The 5,394-nt window shown below is 45.0% G+C and overlaps 1 pseudogene; it reads left to right on the top strand.

The window, feature by feature from the left end:
* The first annotated feature begins 2,529 nt into the window (after positions 1 to 2,529).
* LOC123135305 (phenolic glucoside malonyltransferase 2-like) lies at positions 2,530 to 3,417 on the top strand (annotated as a pseudogene).
* The last annotated feature ends 1,977 nt before the right edge of the window (positions 3,418 to 5,394 follow it).

Here is a 5,394-nt window from a genome sequence, read left to right as displayed (position 1 = left end):
AAATTAGTCGTGAGAAGCACGTACGGATGATGGAAGAATTACCTTATTGGAACCTCCAACATTTGGAAATAAAGCACTACAGAGGTGGATCTTGTCCTAGCTGGCTCCGGAATCTCCTGCCAATGTTGCATTCCATTATCTTCCATGAGTGGCATAACATTCGGAGTATATCATTCTTTGAACCACTTTGTCTTGAAGAAGTGTCAAACATCCGTATTATTTTATTACCAGTTAATTTAGTTAGATTATACATAGTATTATTTTATTACAACTAACACCGTGACCTGCGCACTTTTGCGGACAAAGTCTTTATTGTGATAAAAAAATTGTTTTCAAATGAAGTTTTTATTTCACAATTACATTTCATTTTATGCCATTTGAAAGAATATATTATCGTGAAAGGCACTGGAAATATTATGCTTTATAAAATCACTATTGAGCACCTAAGAATGCATACAATATTCTACATCATTTTTTTTGTTAATTAGCTGAATACAACAAAATAATTAATCTGGATGTGAGCATGTCGCCGATAAGGTCGCCAAGGAGACATGAGATTTTATCTTCTCTCGCCCTGATCTTTATCATGCACTCATCTTCCTCTACCGTCCATTTTATTTTTCCTTATCCATGTTATCCCTTTTTATTTAGCGATGTTGACGTGAATCATCACATTTTTCCAATAGTCCCAGCCGTAGCTTGTAGAGTTCACAAGAACCATTCTTGGAGCTACGATCCACACCACAATTGCCCGGCCTACAACTGAAACCACTCCGTCTCTTGCGCTGGAGTGAGAAGAACATGGGGATTTGAGGGAAGTTAAACCCTAGTCGCTTGGCTTAGCTCGAGGTTGGAATAAGCGGTTGCGAGCGCGTCTTCTGATGTGGCTGCGCATAGGTTGCTGCCGGCTCCCTTTTCGTGCCTCTGTCAAGTAGGACCACCACCAGGCCGGTGCTTCGCCTATGCCCCCTCCGGCCACCATCTCCCCCATCTATAACTTTCTTCACTTCGATGCAATACTCGCCATCGTCTGATTGACTCATTTGCTTGTATCGAGATGCTTTGCACACTAGACATGAATGCAAGTTTGATAAGTCTCTACGCTAAAGGACATGCATGTATTATTTCTAGCTCCATCCCCAATTCCAGTAATATCTGCTCTTCACCATGTTTGGTCCAGCACGTGTAGTCCGGTTTAAAGCTCCTAATGAAGACTGAGCGGTAGCTCAGTGGTTTGTTGTGCATGGTGCACCAACCAGTAGCTGGTTTGAATCCCAGAGTCGACACGATGTCTTAGGAATAAATAAGGATCAATCCGCTCAACTGAGCTGTAAGAGGTAATGCAGTGTACCCACTGCCACAGTAGTCTATTATACTGTCTAGGCTTACACACTACGTATGTTCTCTCATTTCTACATTCACAACAACGACACTATATAAATTCAACACCCTTCTTCAACCTATCCTCCTCGACAGCTGTCGTACGACAAGTGTACATCCAACTACGATACATCTAGCTACGATATATACAGGCACACTTCAGGCAGGCTCCAAGCCAGGCATGATTGAACGTGGACACGATCTAAACTGATCCATACTCCTCCTTGGCATGCCTCTCTATTCATATCCAAATCTATGTAGCTAGATGGGACAGATACTTCTGTTGATGGAACAGCTTGATTAGCCTGGAGTATAAACCAGGCATCCTACTTAGCTGGTGCGCCTGGTGCCGTGCCTGGCAATATTATACTATTTCTTTTGCGTACACTAATCATACTGCAAAGTAGCTGCACTGCAAGGATGCAAGCCAAACGCATTCGCACGAGGCAAGCCTGGCCAGGCGATTGTTTTTCAACAATTCAGGCTGGATCCAGGCACGAGTCCTCTTCGGGCATAGTGTCCAGGCCTTGAACCAAACTTCCCCTATATACCCCGCGGCAGCACCATAAAATTGATCTTTCAGTGGGCTATGTCTGAAATTTTGGTTTTAAACCACAGACGGTTCTTGGAAAAAAACACATTTGTGCAAAGAATGTTTTCAAACGGTTTTTATTGTAATAAATGTCACAAACATTTTTTTTCTATGATTGTATTTAACTCAGACATGATTAGATATCTAGAATGGGCGTTTTCGCAGTAGTGGGTATATTTATTTAAACTTCCACAAGACAAACTGTAAAGATTAGTGACCCTTTGATGTGTCAAGTGTTATAGTGCTGTGTATAGGGCTATGTAGTTTCTCCCTTATATAGGGGGTCTATTTGCATATGTACCTTGTAATTATCTGGCCTGTTTGGCCCATAGCAACACAAGGGTTCAGTTCGTAACATGGATTCAGAGCAGGTTGAGGGCTAGGGTTTCCGCGGCCACTGGCCAGCCGCCATCCGGCCCCCGGAGTTGCTCCGCCGTGGCCTCTTGCCTCACCCTTCCCTCCACCGATCCCTCCCTGTCGGAGTAAATAACCACGGGTAGCCTTGCCGGCTTGCCGCATTCATGTCTAGTGTGCAAAGCATCTCGATACATGTCGGTATGGTCCTACACCACGCCGCCTGCGATGGGGCATCCTCCACGCGCTTTCTCCACACCTGGGCGGAAGATGCAGCCGGAGCAGCCGCCATGCAGCTGCAGCCAACCCCTGTCATGAACAGAAGTCTCGTCAAGGACCCAAGCAGCTTCTACGACGTCTGCATAAGAGCCGCGGCCAGGAGCACCGGCGAGTGGGAGTTCGTGAAGATGTCCAACGACAAGCTCCTCGCCACCTTCACGTTGTCCAAGCAAGACATACAGCGCATCAAAGAGGTCGTGTTGGTTGCTTCCGGCGAGGCGCGAGCACCGCCGCCGCGCTGCTCCTCGCTGGTTGCCGCCTTGGGCTTTATCTGGTCATGCTACCAGCGAGCTAAAGATGATGACGAAGCAATCCGTGGCGGCAACACCACCTACATCACCATTCCTGTTAACCACCGCTCCCGGATGAAGCCCGATCCTATCCCAAATGAGTACTTTGGTAACTGCATTGGCCCTGCCATGCAGGGCGCGCCCAACGCACAACTTGTGGCTGCCGGCGCCAGCGGCTCCTAGTCGCGTGTACCGCGGTGGCTGCAGAGATCGAGGAGGCGGTGTCCAGCGGCACGAGGAAAGAAGATAAGAGAGGCCGTCGTGAGTGGTGGTGATTTGCTGACCGCAGCCGGATCGCCAAGGTTCCAGGTCTATGATGTTGATTTCGGGTTCGGGAGGCCGGCCAAGGTGCAGATCATGTCTGTGGCAAGGACCGGTGCAATGGCGGTGGTGGAGAGCCGCGGGAGAAACGCCGGCAATGGCTTGGAGGTCGGCATTTATGCGCGTCCAGATGGCATGCGGAGGTTCCAAAAGTGCTTCGATGATGCCATTGCATGGCTTCATCACCATGAAATAAGCTAGTGATATACATGATTTGTGCAATATCCTTCTCATGCATGCATGCATACCTAATTATATTTCGCACCTCCTATCACGAATGATGTATTGTACTCCTGATCATGAATAATACACATATTCATATTGGCATATATATGTAGGAAACTAGCGCATATATGCCGGGGCGTTGCAACGGGGCATATATGCCGGGGATTTAATTTTAGTCCTTCACTCCTTCTTGCGTTTGCTCTACGTAGGGATATAGGGGACCCACTCCTCATCCTCCCCCGATTGATCCTCCAGGAGTATTGTTGATTTCAACTCACAGCCATTTTTAAATTGATGTGTTCGATTATAGGAGATGATATGGGACTACGTAATAACCGAGCAAACCTTCTGTCTGTGCACCATCGTGTAGTTTCTCAGTTGTACGCAACCTTTGGAACTCGACGACGGGTCGGGCGTTCCATCCCTGACAACAACATGAACTGAGGCCTGGACAGGTGAAGGGTGAGTCACGCGAGCGAGAGGATCGAGAGAATCGGACGGACAAAAATATATGGTGGCTTCCTTTTTTTGGAAAGGAAGATAACACCCTGCCTCTGCATCAAGTTGCAACCGGAGAAAAAAAATCACGAACCGATGAGCTGGCTGAAGACCTCTTCCCCCAACACATACATTCCACATCCTCTATGTCAACACGATGCCCACTTGCTGATGATCCTCCTTCTGGCCCCAGACATGGCAGCCATCATCGCGGCGCCAGGCAAGCGCAACACCGTGGAGGGTTTGCACGGACGTGTCAAGCTCAGCAGCCAGCATGTCAGAGAAGCAAACATCAACTTAGTTAGATGGTTTTGTTGTCATATTTTCATCATGAATCTTATAGTTTTTTCATGACATAAGTTCAGTTTCTCTGGTGTCACTTTTCTTTATTTGCGCAATTTGTTCAAGTATTGTATTGGAGTCCAAAAGTTAGACGAATTGTATACTATATCGATGTTTTGCATGAATAGTCGGAGTTCTACGCTTTGGCTTATTTTGCAACCTTGCTATTCGCCGGGGATCCTTGGTCATGTTCCATTATACAAAAGGTAATTACTAAGAATTTTTGTTGCAATCACTACTCTAAAATCAGTTTTCCCTTTGCTGGTTATATTTCACGATTAATTTAATGTACAATTTTGGGATCAGATTTCACAAACATTAAGTCACTTCAAATAATTTAGTAATTTATATGTAGAGACGTTTATGGATGGTCTAGGGGATTCCAGCATGGCTGCAGCTCTGATTTTATTGAACATATTTCTCGTTATATACCTTTATCTCATATTTAGGGATATATACACCTAGAAGGTTATGGGTTCAGATTTTGTTTACCTCTATTATAATGGGGATGCACCTATTTTATAGTGGGCTGACACTAGACTCAACAGGCAGAAATATCATACTTATGAAATAGAGCAGTTTTGCCTTGGATCAGCAAGTGGTGATGTATTCTGTGTAAATAAAGTAATTTTGTATTGTGAAATTTGTTCGTTCGTCGTAGATTCTTGGAACAAAGTGTTGATTTATATAGTGGTGTGGTGTTAACTGTTGTCTTCTGCACTTGGACTATTGGTTCAGATTATTTTAATAAAGAAATTCTTGGTGGTCTGTTAGTTTTGAGGATGACGACAAGGATAGATTCTTCCGACGGCAAAGGCACTTTTCTTGTCCGTCTGTTATTTTTACGGCAGACGGGTAATCTGTAATTGGCTGACGGAAAAATCTTTGTCGTGTGCCTGATGAAAAGCTGAAGACAAAGTATTCTTGCCGACTTAGGCGACACACTTTGTCGTTAGCCAGCTCATGGCTAAATGTGAATATTAAGTCAGCGAGAGAACTGGTAATGACATGATGAGTGGACAATTGTGACATTTTTAGGGATCGTTTGTTACAAATATTCACATCAAAGTCTCCCATGGCATCTTCATCTAGTATTAATGTTGTCTTCATTTT

The sequence above is a fragment of the Triticum aestivum genome, chromosome 6B, assembly GCF_018294505.1.
Source record: "Triticum aestivum cultivar Chinese Spring chromosome 6B, IWGSC CS RefSeq v2.1, whole genome shotgun sequence".
Classification (NCBI taxonomy): Eukaryota; Viridiplantae; Streptophyta; class Magnoliopsida; order Poales; family Poaceae; genus Triticum; species Triticum aestivum.
This window is presented reverse-complemented; position numbering and strand designations above follow the sequence as displayed.